We start from the raw sequence: 17,982 nt of genomic DNA, 5'->3' as shown, positions 1-17,982 counted from the left end.
GATACTTTCTGCATATTTTGCAGAAGTGGAGAACTAAAGGTATGGAACATTGTATATAATGTCAGATTTTTATGTTTTGCCAAAGAAAATTTTCCTTATTTTTTATTTGTTCTGTAATTATGGCTCTTGAGGGAAAAAAAAGATGAGATATAATGGAGAATTTAGGTTATGTGAAAATAAAAATAGTATTAAGATATATATATATATATATATATATTAAAAAGAACCACTCCAAATTAAATTCATTTCCTTTTTTTTCCCTTTTGACAAAGTTATTAGACTTATGTGGGCTTATTTTATAACCTGCAACTTTGCTAAAGGTGTGGATTGTTTCTAATAACTTTTTAGTAGAATCTCTGGGGTTCTCTAAGTATACCATCATATCATCAGCAAAGAGTGATAATTTGGTTTCCTCATTAACAAAGTTATTAGAATTCTAGGTTAGAGGAATGCTAGATTTTTGTAAAGCATTTGACAAAATCCTTCGGCTACCCTTGTCAGAAGATGGAGGGTTTGGGTTAGATGAGAGTACAATTAGATAGATTTGGAATAAGTTTAATGACTACATTTAATGAATAGTTGGAAAGAGATCTCCCATGGAATGCCTCAGGAATTTGTGCTGGATACATTTGTGCTATTTAACATTTTGATCAATAACTTGAATAAAGGGACAGATAGAATTGTTACTAAATTTACAGATGATACAAAGAAAGCCGGGAAGGATAGTTAACAAACTGGGTGACACAGGAGCCAAAAAGACTAGAATGTTAAACTAACTAATAAAATAAACTGACTAGAGATAAATATAAATTCTTACACTTGGTTCACAAAATTGACTTCATAAATACAGATGACTAAGACATAGTTATCCTTTGTTCTCAAAGAAGACAAAATGATATCAATATGTTAGTCAAGTAACATTATGTCCAACTGTGGCTGATCAGAGCAATATGAGCTCAAAATCCTCTGCCACAGTTTGGGCACAAATAGTTCATATGAACATTTGGGGTGGATTCTCTAACTGTGTATCTCATGTTTCTTCTGAGCTAATTCAATTCTGCTTTGCTCACAAAGCACAACACCTTCTCTGATGAGGGCACACTAAGCTGGGCAGTTTTATACCTTACCTCCATATCTCATAATCAAATTCTTTAGAGAGATTTTGAGAGTGTCCTTATATCACTTTTTTTAACTTCCACATGAAGGCTTGCCTGTAAGAGTTCTCCATAAAGTAGTCTTTTTGGCAAGCATACATTTGGCATTCGAATAACATCGTGCCCAACTCAACAGAGTTGTGCTTTCTTCAGGAGAGTTTGAATGCTTGACAGTAAAGCTAGAGAAATGACCTCCGTGTCTGGTATCTTATTCTGCCAGGTGATATTCAGAATCTTCCTAAGACAATTCAAATGGAAGTGATCCAGTTTCTTGGTATGGTGCTAGTAGTTGTCCAGGTTTCACAGACATACAACAATGGGGTCAGCACAATAGCTCTGTAGACCTTTTGTTTGGTAATTAGTACACTAACCCTCTTAGCAGTTTGTTGGGAAAAAAAATGATCCAGGAGTTTTAGAGTCCAGAAAGCTTAATATGGTAGCATATGATATGATAGCCAAAAAAGCTGACTGATCACATGCAAATTAATGGATAATAGATTTGTAACTAGAAAGGACCTCAGGGATTATTTAGTCCATTCCTTCATATTATAGGTGAGGAAACTGAAGCCCAAGAAAATTGTGACACGATTTGGACTAGTACAAGCAATAATGGCAAAACTTCCAGGAATAAGGGGGTGACAGTTCTTTGTCAAAACAATATCTACAGTATTATCTTTATTTCTAGGCATTGTATTTTAATAACAATATTGAGAAGTGAAATATTGTTCAGACAAAAGCAAATATGATGAAAAAAGGGCCTTGAATTCATGCCACATAGGGATTATGTGAAGGAAAAGCCTAGAAAAGAAGAGGCTCTAGAAAGGACTTCATTCTCAAGGAATGTAATGAATTAGACTTATTTTGTTTGTTCCCAGAGTTCATCACTAAAGACAATTGGTGGAAGTTGAGAAAAGGTAAATTTAACCTTGATAAGGAAAAAAAAAGTCTGCCTAATTGAAGTTCTCCATTCAGCTTTCTCAAGAGGTAGTGGGAACCCACATTATAGTTTTTAAAGAAACTATAGATGGCCGTTAATTGGGAATGTGACCAAGGGGACTCTTTAGATTTTGAAAGGATTAGATAATCACTAAAGTCCCCTGAAATACTCAGGCCATTCCACTCTGTCCTTTGGAACTCGAAATGGTTATCTAATAACTCCATCCCCATATTGTATCATCATCCTTTTCAACCAACACACTATCATGTCAACTGAAAAATGTTTTATCCTAGGATACCTCCTCACTGCTAACACTGTGGAACTTCATACTCTCTGCTCTACTGATATTTTTAGCCTATTCCTTTAATTCTATCCATCAACAACCTTTTTTTCTTCAGAGTCCCTATTTCAGGGACAAACTAGGCTAAAATAGATCTGGGAAGGAATTTGACTGATCCTTATTAGGTTTTGGGAAAGAGTTTGGCTGATCCAAAATAAATTTTGAAAGATATAGTTGAAGCATGATTTCACTCCCCTTCTCAAGTCTTCAGTATGTGGCTCCATATAATGAATAAAAAAAAGCCTAAATTACTTAACCTAGAAGTCAAGACTTCTCTTGTAGTGTTGTTCTTCAGTCATTGAGTCATGTCTAATACTTTGTGACCTCCCTAGACCATAGCATACTAATAATGTGCATGGGGTTTTCTTGGCAAAGATATTCTAGTGCTTTGCATTTCCTTCTTCAGTGAATTAAGGGAAACGGAGATTAAGTGATTTGCCAGGGTCACACAGCTCATTAAGTGTCTGAGGTCAGATTAAACTCAGGTCTTCCTGACTCCAGGCCCAATGTTCTATCCACTGAGCCATCTCACTACTTCCTACTTCCATATGGTATATTTTATACAATTCCTTCCTGGCCATGTCTTTTAGGGGTTACACACATGAGATCTAAGAGACAGAAGGAACTTTAGAAACAGGTGTATGTTTGTGGTGGGAGACACAGACTTTATAATAGATTTCAAAATGGAGAATGGTCACAATGAAAAAATACATTCTCCAAAAAAGGGTTGTACTTCCCAGAACTACATCCTATCCAAGGAGAAGGGTGTGTGCATCCTTCCATTCACAGAGTAAAAAGAAAAATATAGGTTCAGAGACAGGATGACCTGATTTTAGAAGTAGTGAATGTGATTGTGGTAAAGGCAAATGGTAGGACCAGCCCTCATGATTCAGGATATAAAGTCCTTCCACATCTTACTGCTTCCTTTATGAATTGATATATTTAAGAGTGAAACATAGCTAAAGAAGGCTCCTTGCAAAAACAAAACAAAACAATTTAATTTATAAACAAACATGTACAAATTTGTATGTATGTAGAGATATATCTATTATGTAGATTTATCTACCTAACGTTGGTTCCCAACTAAGCTTGCAATATTTTGCAGTAGAGATAAGTAAAAACAGGTGACTCCTATTTACTGGAGACAATTGACTTGAAGCTGAATCCTTGGGCAGAAGTTTATGTGTGTTTCAAGGATATTTTTCAAAAGGCATACATGGAGATCAGAACTTTGGAAGCTGCGGGCTTCCAGTGAAACGTGTATGTCTCAGTATGTCATTGATGTCTACCTTGCCTCTCAAGAGACTTGAGGAAAAGAGAATTTCCCCCAGTTGAGACTGGGGCCATTTTATTGATTGAGCAGAGATTTTATCTCAATCCCGTATAAACAATTCTTTCCTTTTGTGTGACTTCTGATATATTCACATCCATATAAATTTTCTAATTTCCATTTGTTTGGATAAATGTATTTATTTGAGATTCATTTTTATGATGGTTTTTTGTATATGCAATGTTTGTTAGGAAGTCACCAAGCCATGAGTATGAACGTAAAAATGCTTATTGAATGTTTTTTCTATTTTTTCCTTTCTCTTTCCTATTATTTTAGAGATGAAACAAACACAGTCCTAGTTTCTCTTCTGAAGACAATCCAGATTTTAGATCATTATCTATCCATTTCTCCCAAGTTTCAACCATACCTTCAGACAAGTCAGGTAGATGTACATATCTAATATGGCCTTCGTGTCTTTTACATATACATATTTATATACATGTATATACACATATTTATCTTTGTGTAAAATCAAATATACATGCATATAAATAAACAGGGGTAAAAGATGATGGAATAATATATACAAATGTAACAACACAGAAATAAAATATTGTATGTGTTTCAAATTTTTAGTACACTAGTAACTTCTATTCATGGATGACAAAGTAGAGAATAAACAAGTAAGGATATTGTTGGGATTGTGTTGATGACATCATGAAAACCAGCTGTTAAATTTTCAGTGTAAGTATTTACACCTTGAAAATCAGCAAACATTACAAATCAGAATTTGATTTGTTTTGTTGATTTTTAGACTTAAGGAAACAATGGATAAAATAATAATATAGATTAAAATTTTAAATGTCACATGTAAAATTTTTTCTCAGAAAGATGGTTGTTAAATATTTACCCACATGTTCCAAGATAATTTGGAATTGGAAGAATAGAATTTATAATAAACTAGAAGATAAAAATAAGAAGACAAAAATAAATGAAATATACTTGGATAAAAGCAACATAAAGGATATTGCTTAATATTGATTTATTATTATTTATTTAATAAAAAAATTAATTTCTATATCCTTTATATTGCTTAAATTAAGAGATTGGTAAATAGGTGATTGATAAGAGAAAGTTTTGCATTTACAACTATACCAAACCAGCCTCTAACCTGTCCTTGGCCAGAGCTGAACAGAGCAAGGTAGAGACAGGAAAGTCAGCAATCAAATAGAAGTTTAATTCTAAGTGAGAGAACTGCCTTGCAAGTAAGAAGGGAACCTAGATACATTAGCCAGGACCCCACCCTTTAGTGTGATCAAATTTCAATACTTATACTAATGGCCCTGACGCTTGAAGGGTAACAGCAACAAGGCGACAAGTTGATTCATAGCAGGTTGTCCTGACCATTATTGGATACAACAGGTGCTTGTGTGAGCTCAGAGAATAACTGGTTCTGGTTAAAGCAATTCAATAGTTATAGAAATAATTCTGGGATTTTGTTATGACTGAGATCATTTAGAGAGTGAATGCAAAGGATTGTTATTATGCCAAATTCAGGGTATAACTTGTTCACTGAGCTTTATCTCTGGAAAATAAGGTGTCTCATAATACCTTGACAGTATTATGCACATTTTGAAAGAAGAAAGGGAAGAGTCAATATAGGGGGAAAAAGATAAAATAATAAATGCAATGAGTGTCTCTATAGTTTCACTCTCCCAATCAGGTCAACTAAATCTCCCATTTTAGAATTCTAGGGGTAGTCCTGAAAAATGGGAGTGTTTTTCTTTAATGCTATCATCTTAAACCTCATTCTGGTTGTGTTCACTGTTAGCCACCAATGCTAACCATTTATTTAACCATTTATCAATTAGCTTTTACAAGAAATATTAACTTCAAAGATACAGTAAGAATAACAGTACAAATATCTCAAAGTATACTCTTCTTGTACCACCTTTGTCTCTGAGAAGACTGGGCTCACCTTAATGTAGTTTTTACATAGGATTATTCCCATCAAGTTCACATCTAAATATTGCATTGCTCTTTGATAAGTCCTTGTTTCAACCACCACTGGTCTGAATTCTGAAAGTTAAAAGTCAGTCATTGCTCTTGGGGCATCAGTGATGGACTAATTGTGAAAACTGTCATGGACTTAACTCATGGATTTGTGAAATCTGGGTGGCTCATTCTTCTGACCTCTTAAAGCAAATAAGATCATGGACATTTCCATCTTCATTCAAAATGAAAGAATAAATGCTGAAATAAAAAGAACTCAGATCCATGTTTGTGGCTACATGTTGGCCTTAGGTGAATAAGGCCCAAAGCTTCTCTTCTTTCATTAGATGTCATCAGAAAGAAAGTCTCAGGAAGAGAAATGAAGCTTTGATTGGCTAGTGAATTTTTAATATACTCCCAATTTCAGTTTTATAGCCACAGCTAATTATAGAGGGTCAGATCTGTTATAAACTCCAAAAAATGGAACCAATTTAAAGGCTCTCAAAGATGTGGCAGATCATCACAAATTTTCTGGAAGCTGGCTCTCCACCTTCTTGCATGTGGGGATTGTATCACTGGCATTCCTCATATGTTCATACTAGATTAATTAGCCAGTCCAGAATTAAACAAATACATTAAAATTTTAAGTAAAGTAAATGTACTTGGAATAGAGCAGATAAACAAGAGCAAGGGAAAGAGCCAGTGGGAATAGAGCAGCATCAAAGTAATGCAAGTAAAATTAATTGCAGGCACAAAGTGTAGAAATAAATAACAGTACAAAAGAAATAAACAGAATAAAACTTATGTCAAACAATCATAACCTTAAATGTGAATTGATTGAACAATCCAATAAAATGAAACAGTGGCAGAATGTATGAGAAAACTAAACCCAACAATTTACTATAAACACATACAGAACAAAAATTAAAGACTAGAGCACAATTTACTAGGCATCAGTTGATTTTTTTTAAAAGCAAGAGTCACAATATTGCTGTGAGAGAAAACATCATGAGAAAGAGAAAGGAAAACTACATTTTGCTTAAGGGTATAATAAGCAATTACATAATATCAGAGCTAAAGGTATATGCAACAATTAGCATAGCATCTAAATTCATAAAGGAAAAGATAACTTTATTACAAAATTTTTAATAATTTTAGGGCACTTGAATGTATTTTTTCTCAGACCTAGATAAATTAAATTTTTTTATTAAAAGGGAAATTTATAGAACTAAAAAAATTTGAAAAGAGTTGGATTAATATAACTTAAGTCATCTTCTGAATGGAATCATTAAAGAATATATGATTTGGGGCAACTACTTGGCACAGTGGATAGAGCACCAGTCCTGGAATCAGGAGGAACTTAGTTCCAAACTGGCCCCAAGATACTTACTAGCAGTGTAACCCTGGGAAAGTCACTTAAACCCCATCTACCTCCAAAAGGAAGAGAGAATATGTATCTTCCTGAATATTACATGGTACCTTCATAATAACAATAATAGAATATTAGGACATACATAAATTATAACTAATCCAAAAGGGTACAAATATTAAATATAAAATACATATAAGCATATATATATTTACATATAAATTAAATATAAATATAAAGAATGCAACCAAAAGATATAGACACAAAGATGTCACAATGACATCTTGAATAATGAATGAATCAAATGACAAATTATAGCTTCACTTTTTCCAATTTTTTTAACATTTTTATTTCAGTTTTGAGTCCAAGTTCTATATTTTCCTCTTCTTTATCTTCCTTACACAGTAAGCAATCAGATGTTGATTACATGTGCAATTATATAAAACATTTCAATATTAGTCATTTTGTATGATGACTTGAATAAAAGAAAAAATAAGTAAAAAATAGCATGTTTCAGTCTATATTCAATCAATATCAGCTTATATTCTGGATATGGATAGTATGCTTCATCATCACAGTTTTTCATTGAGCAGCATTGTACTATGTACAATGTTCTCCTATTTTATTCACTTCCTTTGTATCAGTTTATGTAAATCTTTCCAGGTTTTTCTGAAATCATCCTGTTCATCATTTCTTATAACACAATAATATTTCATTAAATCATACATCTATAGCTTCATTAGCCATTCCCCAATTGATGGACATCCTTGTGATTCCAATTCTTTGTCATCACAAAAAGAGCTGCTATAAATATTTTTGTTTAAATAAGTTTTCCCCCCTTTTTGAGGATGTCTTTAGGATATAGACCTAACAGTGGTATTGTTGGATTAAAAAGTATGTATAATTTATAACCATTTAGGCATAGTTCCAAATTTCTTTCTAGAATGATAGGATTAGTTCACAGCTCTACCAACAATGCATTAGCATCCCAGTTTTTCTATATCCCCCTGTATATACAACATTTTTCTTCTTTATTATATTATCCACTCTTGTAGTTCAGTTCTTCATATGTTTGAGAAGTAAGGCTTTTATCAAAGATTGTTGCAAATCCTTCCTGCCCCCCCCCTCCAGTTTTCTTCTTTTCTTATAATTTTGGTTACATTGGGTTTTTTCTGTGCAAAAAACTTTTTAGTTTCATATAATCAAAATTATCTATTTTACATTTTATAATGCTCTCTATATCTTCTTTGGTCCTAAATTCTTCCCTTATCCACAAATCTGATAGATAAAAAAAGATATTCCATGCTCTCTTAATTTGCTTATGGTATCACTCTTTATATGCAAATTGTGTATCCATTTTGACCTTATCTTTGTAGTCAGTGTGAGATATTGGTCTATACCTAGTTTCTGCCATATTGTTTTCCAGTTTTCCCAGCAGTTTTTGTCAAATGAGATGTTTGTTCCAAAAGCTTTGTCTCTGGGTTTATTATATGCTAGATTATAATGGGCATTAACTATAATGTAATTTGTACCTAATCTGTTCTACTGATGCATCATTCTATTTCTTAGCCAGTACCAATGTTTTTGATAATTACCAATTTATAATACAATTTGAGATCTGGTCTGATTACACCACATTCTTTTGTATTTTTTATTGATTCTTTTGACATTCTTGAGCTTTTGTTCTTCAAGATAAATTTTGTTACTAGTTTTTCTAACTGTAAATTTTTTTTTTTGATAGTTTGGTTTGTATAGCACTGAATAAATAGATTCGTTCAGGTAGAATTGTCATTTTTCTTATATTGGCTCAGTCTACCCATGAGCAATTAATTCAATTGGTATCAATTCATGTAAGTTTTTACATTTTTTAAAGCTATTCTGCTTGTTATTTCTTATAATAATAATATTCCATTATAGTCATATATCACAACTTCTTTAACTATTCCCAAATTGATGATCATTCTCTCAGTTTCCAATTCTTTGACATCGCAAAAAACTGCTATAAATATTTTTGTACAAATAGATTTTTCCCACCTTCTTTTAAAAATTTCTTTTGATCTGAGCCACTATTGATACTACTGGATCAAAGGGTATCCATAGTTTGATTGCCTTTGGGACATAAAGGAATAGAATTCTTCATTTAGAACACCAAGGATACAGTAGATAATTTCATTTACATGAAATTGAAAAACTTTTGCTTGAATAAAATCAATGTAGAAATTAAGTGGAAAAATTACAAGTTTATATCAAACATGTCTAGTTTAAGAAAGTAACACAAATATATATTAGCAAGGACCATTCCATAAAAGATAAGTTGTCCAATGATATAAACAAAAATTTTTTTAATTAAAACTTTTTATTTTTAAAACATAAGCATAAATAATTTTCAACATTCACTTTTACAAAATTTTGTGTTGCAAATTTTTTCTCTCCCTTCCCTCTCTCCCCTCCCTGACAAAAAAAAAGTCTTATTGAGTCTCTTCTCCCTTTTCTTTCCTGCAGGTTAGTTACCAAAGGAACTCTGGGAGAATCTTACTCACAAACAACTCTTGAATACTGCTGCTTCTTGTGATTCTTGTGCTCCATGTTTGGGTGCCAAAATTTAATGTACAGGCTAGTGCTCTGGAGGGTCCCAGGAAGAGGTCTTTAGGTAGAAAAGTGAAGGAGGCAGGAGAGCTACCACATGGCTAGTCAAAGATGGAGTCTGGAATCTGGAGTCTGAAGTTTCTGTGTCTGTGGCTGAGAGAGTCTTCTGTGTCTGAAAGTCCCTTAAATAACTCAGTAAGATTACATCACTACAGTATACTGAGAATGGGCCAACTGTTGCCATTACATCACCATGTTACACTAAGTTTGTGCTTAACTAGAGAATGAATCACACTGAGTAAGTAAGCACTTACTATAAGTACTATAAGTATTCTGCTGTCCTTGATTCAAGTACACCTTTTCAGAGTTCTGACCCTCTACAGATGCTAAGTGAAATGAACAGAACCAGGAGATCATTGTACATGGCAACAACAAGATTATATGATGATTAAATCTGATAGATGTGACTCTTTCCAATAGTGAGATGATTAAGGCCATATCCAATGATACTGTGATGAAGAGAGCTATCTATACTAGAGAGAGGACTATGGGAACTGAATGTGGACCATAACATAGTATTTTCACCTTTTTTGTTGTTTGCTTACTTTTTGTTTTCTTCTTTACTTTTTGATATGATTTTTCTTGTGCAGCATGATAATTGTGGACATATATATATATATATATAGAAGAATTGCACATGTTTGACATATATTGATCACTTGCTGTCTAGGGGAGGAGGTGGGGGGAATGGAAAAATTTGGAACGCAAGCTTTTGCAAGAGTGAATGTTGAAATCTATGCGTATATTTTGAAAATAAAAAGCTAAAAAAAATTGTAATTTATCTTTACTTGTAATTGGAAAAATAAAATACTATTGAAATTTAAAAAACAAAAATTAAAAAATGGGGCAGTTAGATGGTACAGTGGATAGAGCATCAGCCCTGAAGTCAGGAGGACCTGAGTTCAAATTTTACCTCAGTCAAACTTAACACTTACTAGCTGTGTGACTCTAGGCAAGTCAATTAACCCCAATTGCCTCAGCAAATAAATAAGTAATCATAATGTCCATACCTTTAGTCCACCATATCCCACTTCTGAGTATATAATCCATCTAAGAGAGTTACAAAGAGAAAGAAAGATTCCATATACCATATACTAAGACATTTATGTATTTGTATATGTAATACATATTATATATATTTATATGTATTTTTACATATATCATGTATATAATATGCACATATTATATCTTGATAGATGAATTTTTTCTGGTAGAAGGAAAGAAGGAAATAAGCATTTATTAAGTTTCTACTATATAGTACAATGCCAGACATTGTGCTAAATGCCTTTCTAATATTATCTAATCTGATTCTCACAACAACTCTGGGAGATAGGTGCTGATCTTATTCCCCCCCCTCCCCCCGCTTTTTTTTTAAACAGTTCCAGAAACAGAACCAGAGGTTAAGTGATTTGCCAAGAGTCACACAATTAGTAAATGTCAGGTCTTCCTGATTCCAAAGTCCAGTGCTTTATCAATCATACCTTCTAATTGTCTTTAAGAAATGGCAACAAAGTTGGTACTTCTCAAATGGAAAATGGCTAATTATGTTATATTGGTGTAAGGTGCAATAAGAAATCTTGAATGTGATTAATTCAGAGAAGCAAAGGAAGACAAAGATATGTACAACTTGTGGTACAATATCTAAAATTACAGCAATATAAATGGAAAGAACAATAACATCCCCCCCCCCAAAAAACATCAAAATTAAACTCTTCTTAATTGTGATGAGCAAGAAGAAAAGATCAGAAAATTCCCTTCTGTCCTTTCTTAAATGGGTCACTATAGGTATACAATGTTGCAGATGCTATCAGACATAGTTTTGCAGAAGCAGTTTTTAAAAAAATCTTTATTATTACTGAGTAGAGGACCAGGAATCAGTATACATACACATGAATCTAATGTACAATCAAAAGGCAGGAAGAAAACATTTTTAAAAAGTAAAGTAATTTTGGGCCAGAGTGGAGAACCTTAACTGCCAAGAAAAGAATTTGCAAGTATTCCTCAGATCAAGTCCCTTTTTTAAAAAGCAACTCCTGTGCACTGAGTTACTGAGCACAGAATCTGGAAGATAAGTTGGTAGTTGAATGGGAAAAGAAATAGATGAAAGGAGTTACTAAAGTATTGAAAACAAATTCTACCTAATTTATAATTGTGTAGAAGGTTGAAAATCCTGCCTTTCCCTGTGCTTGTGGAGTATGGAATTATTCCCCAAGTACCAAAGGCACTTATAAAAAAAAGGAGGTAACTAACCTTTGATTATCATTTCTAAATAATCTCTGAATGTTCACTATGAACGTGGTATCAAGGTGATAGTATGTAGAGGGATAAAGACATGTAGGTAGCATATTTCATCATCAAAAAATATCCACTGATTTTTCTTTTACAGCATGATAAATGTGGAAATATGTACAGAAGAATTGCATATGTTTAACATATATTGAATTGCTTGCTCTCCTGGAGAGGGGGTAGGGAGAAAGGGAGGGAGAAAAAAAAATTGGAACACAAGCTTTTGCAAGGGTGAATGTTGAAAACTATGCTTATGTTTTTTTTTTTTTAATTTAATAGCCTTTTATTTACAGGTTATATGTATGGGTAACTTTACAGCATTGACAATTGCCAAACCTCTTGTTCCAATTTTTCCCCTCTTACCCCCCACCCCCCCCCAGATGGCAGGATGACCAGTAGATGTTAAATATATTAAAATATAAATTAGATACACAATAAGTATTCATGACCAAACTGTTATTTTGCTGTACAAATAGAATCAGACTCTGAAATATTGTACAATTAGCTTGTGAAGGAAATCAAAAATGCAGGTGGGCAAAAATATAGGGATTGGGAATTCAATGTAATGGTTTTTAATCATCTCCCAGAGTTCTTTCACTGGGCGTAGCTGGTTCAGTTCATTACTGCTCTATTGGAAATGATTTGGTTGATCTCATTTATGCTTATGTTGAAAATTAAAAAAAAAAAAGTATTAAATTTCAAAAAAACCTATATCCATCCCAAAGAAAACTCTGGCTACACCTCAAAGGACCTAATGATTCCTAAGTAAATAACTATGGGATTTAGAGGTAGTTGCTGTTTTATTTTTCAGCATTCTTCTCATTAAGTTTGCATATATGCCTAAATCCATGGTGATCAAAAAGCAATGGTACCAATATGATGAGGGAACTGGGAACCACGTTATAAAAGAATTTTTTGAAAGAAAGAAGAAACAAGGAAACAAGTATTAATTAAGTATCCTATCTTGTTCCAAATGCTATGCTAAATGTTTTACAAAGATTATCACAGATTCTTTTTTTTATTAAAGTTTTTTCTTTTCTTTCTTGTAATTAAAGCTTTTTATTTTCAAAACATATGCATGGATAATTTTTCAACATTGACCCTTGCAAAACCTTGTGTTCCAGATTTTCCCCCACTTTCCCCCAACTCCTCCCCTAGATAGTAAATAATACAATATATGTTAAGCATTTTAAAATATATCAAATCCAATATATGTATACATATTTATACAATTATCTTGCTGCACAAGAAAAATCAGATCAAAAAGGAAAAAAAAATAAGAAAGAAAATAAAATGCGAGCAAACAACAACAAATCCCACAATGGCTCTCTTCATCACAATATCATTGCAAATGGCCTCAGGCATCTCACTGTTGGAAAGAGCCACATCCACCAGAATTGATCATTGTATAATCTCGGTGCTGTGTATAATGATCTCCTAATTCTGCTCACTTCACTCAGCATCAGCCCAAATAAGTCTGTCCATGTCTCTCTCAAATCATCCTTCTGATCATTTCTTACAGAACAATAATACCCTATAACATTCCTATACTATAATGTATTCAGCCATTCTCCAACTGATGGGCATCCACTCAGTTTTCCAGTTTCTGGCCACTACAAATAGGGCTGCCACAAACATTTGTACACATACAGGTTCCTTTCCCTTCTTTAGTATCTCTTTGGGGTATAAGCCCAGTAGAAACACTGCTGGATCAAAGGGTATGCCCAGTTTGATAACTTGAGCATAATTCCCAAATCGCTCTCCAGAATGGCTGGATGTATTCACAATTCCACCAACAATGTATCAGTGTCCCAGTTTTTCCACATCCCCTCCAACATTAATCATTGTCTTTTCCTGTCATCTTAGTCATTCTGATTCGTATATCACATTGATACAGCAATCCTGGGAAGTAGGTTCTGTTATGATCCCCATTTTACAATTGAATAAGTATAACCTTGTGTGCTTGACTTGAAGGAAAATTGTTGTTGAGTTATATCCAACTCTTCATGATCCCATTTGGTGTTTTCTGGAGTGGTTGATCATTTCCTTCTTTAGCTCATTATATAGATGAGGAAACTGAAGCTAATAGGGTTAAGTGATTTGCTCAGGAGTCTGGATTTGAACTCATGTCCTCCTATCCCCAGGGCTGCTACTATATCCACCATATCACTTTACTGCCCATCTAAAGGAAAATAGTAGAGTAGAGAGAAGGTAGGACTTGAACTCAGAGGATCTAGTTTCAAATCCTGTCTCTTACCTCTAAACCTGTATGGTCTTTGGAAAGACATTTTATCTACCTAGACCTCAGCTTTCTTATTTGTAAACGGAGAAGGTTAAATTAAATGATCTTGAAGGTTCTTTCCAGCTCCAAAAATATGACTCAGACCTCCTTCCAAAGTTGAAATTCGGTGTTTCTGTAAATCCAACTATCTTTCCTGCCGCTGGTCCATTGTCATCATTGAAATACCAGATGAAAAAGTGTGTCAGAAGCCTCTATCAAGCAATATAAAAGAGGCAGAGACTTTTTCTGGGGAAAAAGGGTGGCCCAGTCAATGTCAACAAAAAATGCTAGGGCATTCAACTGAACTATGTATGTCCATCTAGAGTTAGCTGTTTCCTTTCATTAAAACAGGACAGGTTCACCTGCCTTTCCCTACTTCCACATACACTTCTTTAGCTGAATGTGTTATAGCTCTCTTTTTCCCTTGATGATTGCCTTTGATGACTGATTCAAACTGATTTCACCTGTATAAAAATTGTGAAGGTGGGGGAGGATTTTCCCTGGGGCTTTTAGCTTCTTTGGTGCTTGCCTTGATATCAACTATTCCCACAGTCTTCAAAGCTTTTCATCAGCAAGTCCTATCTTATCTATTTGTCCTTATTGGCATTTAAGCTAATTTTGTCTTCTTCCTAACAGACTTTCAGTTATCCCATGTCCCAGATTTTTCCAAGAGGTATGTGATAACCTCCTTTCTGTGATTTGCCTTTGCACTCAGACATCTCTAAATTACAACTCAAAAGTCACCTCCTTTAGAAATGTTTCTTTGAATAATTTCACTAGCCATGATAGAATGGAAAGAGCATAATCGGTGGAGTCAGGCATTTCACCAGTGACACTTATCAGTTTGTCACAAAATTAGGCTAGTAGCATAAGCTTTCTAAGTTTCAATTTCCTCATCCATAAAATGTGAATAATATTTGTAGTCTTCTTTGCAAGATTGTGAGAATCAAAATCAGATAATGAATTTTAGGTGTTTGCTAAAATGTTAAACATTATATGAATGTCATCTATTACTGTTGTCTGGTCTACTGACATTTTATCATCCCAACCCCTTAATATATTATTATAACCAATGCATAATTGCATACATATTTATGATAACATCAAATTTTCTATCTTATTATAAAGCACCCCTTCTGGGATCACTTCCCCAATTTGCATTTGAACTCATATTGATTCTCCCAACGGAGTGTGTTACTACCCTGTATTTTAATACTAAAGTAGCCCCCATTAACAATCAGCTGGTTAAGTAAATTAAATCTTAGAAAAGATATTTACTCAAATGGCATAACAAAAATTGTAGTTAAATATGTTCAAAGAGCTATAAAACTGCATACCCTTTGATCCAGCTATAACACTATTAGGTCCCAAAGAGGTTTTTAAAAAGGGGTGAGGGAAGAACCTATTTTAATAGTATTTTATCTTGTCTAATTATATGTACAACTTTTGACATTCATTTTTTATAAAATTTGAGTTCCAAATTTTCTTTATTCTTCCCCTTTACTGTCTCTAAGACATATAAGTCCTTTTCTCTTTTTTTGTGTGTTCTTTTTGGGATACAGACCTAATCATGGTATAGCTAAATCAAAGGGTATGCACAATTTGATTGCTCTTTGGGCATAGAAAAGAAACTATTTGTGCAAAAATGTTTATAGTAGCTCTTTCTGTGGTAACTAGAAACTGGAAATTGGAAATTGAGGGGATGCCCATCATTTGGAGATTGACTGAATTAATGTTATATGATTGTAATGGAATATTATTGTATCATAAGAAATGAACAGGATGATTTCAGTAAAAAAAAAAAAAAACTTGAAAAGACTTACATGGATTAATACAAAGTAAAGTAAGCAGAACAAGGAAAAGAATATTGTTTGATGAAGGACTGTGAATGACTTAGCATTTCTCAGCAATACAATAATCTTAGACAATCTCAAAAGAATCATGATGAAAAGTGCTATACACTTCTAGAAAATAACTGATGTTGCCTGAATACAGATTGAAGCATACTATTTTTCACATTATTTTCTTTCTTTCTTTCTCATTTTTTTCCTTGTTTAAGTCTTCACACATAAAATTGCTAAATATAGAAGTGTTTTACATGATTGCACATGCATAACCCTTATTAGGTTGCTGACCATCTCAGGAAGAGGAGAGGGAGAGAGGGAAAGATAGAATTTGAAATTCACAACTTAAAAACAACAACAACAACAACAAAATTGTTGTTAAAAATTGTTTTTACATGTAATTGGGAGAAAATAAAATATTTTTTAAAAGAAAAATAGTAGTTAAAAGACACTTCTCCCCCAAACTGTGGGTTTACTTTCCCACAAATATACTTAAGACTTATTGTGGAGAAGGTAGGCATGGAATACAATGGTAGTTAGTCATAGATATAGAGAGTACATATGACAAGGAAATTCATAATTCTGTAACTGCATGGTCTACTTAATAAATAATTTCTTCCTCAAAAATCCACATGAAGTTTACTTTAGGGCATGGTATTAGTGATATATGGATCACCCTACTACTAGGCCAACATGATTTTCTTCAGGGAATGGTGTCCCTCCTAAATAAGTTGATCCTGTTTCCAGGCTGAGATAGATAATTACTTAGCTTCTGAGCTGTCTTAACAAAGGCCATGGGTACTACAAGGGAGGTCAATTGCACTGGCTTCTTGCAGGATATGCCATCTGGTCAGCAGGATAATTTTAGAAAATCCTGGAGAGACTTACATGAATTAATGCTAAATGAAGTGAGTAGAACCAAGAGAACACTGTATACAGAGAAAACAAGATTATGTGATGATCAACTATGAAGAACTTGGCTCTTTTGAGGTGATTCAGAGCAGTTTTACTAGACTTGTGATGGAGAAGGCCATCTGCATCCAGAGAGGGGACTATGGGACTGATTGTGGATCACAACTTAGTATTTTCACATTTTGTTGTTGTTGTTTGCTTGCTTTTTTTTTCTTTCTTGTTTTTTTCTCTTTTTGATCTCATTTTTCTTGGGCTTCATGATAAATGTGGAAATATGTATAGAAGAATTCCACATGTTTAACATATGTTAGATTACTTGCTGTCTAGGGAATGGGATGGGAGAAGGGAGGGAGAAAAAATTGTAACACAAGGTTTTGCAAGGGTAAATGTTGAAAACTATCTTTTTAAATATATTTTTAAAATAAAAAGCTATTTTAAAAAATAACAGCTTTTTCTTTGCAAAGACATGTTCTCTACATATTAAGTCTTAGAAACAGCTGAGCAGTATTGCAGTCTTTCAATTGGAATACTACTACAGTTCCATGGAAGTAATGTTCTTAGAAAATATACAAAAGTCAAAAAATATAATGTTAATACATTGAACCTATAAGAAATAAGAAGTTATGTGCCCATGACCACCAAAAACTAATCTTTTTCTAGAAATTGCTGGAAATACACTCTTCTGCATACAATTCTTTACAACAAAACATTAATTTTATTAATTAAGACATTAACAAGAAATAATCCATAAAATTCAGTACACAAATAAAACTGGCAACATGCAGAATTTTTTTTCATTAGTAATTCCCTAGAATTCTGTGAGCTTTTATGCTAATATATAAATTTAAAAAACACAATACATTGATTTAAGAGAATATTCACTTTTCATAATATATGATATCAATGGTACCATAAATACTGTATAGCAAATAAGTTTCTTATAACTAAATC

Source organism: Sarcophilus harrisii, chromosome 1 (genome assembly GCF_902635505.1).
Source record: "Sarcophilus harrisii chromosome 1, mSarHar1.11, whole genome shotgun sequence".
Lineage (NCBI taxonomy): Eukaryota > Metazoa > Chordata > Mammalia > Dasyuromorphia > Dasyuridae > Sarcophilus > Sarcophilus harrisii.
This window is presented reverse-complemented; position numbering follows the sequence as displayed.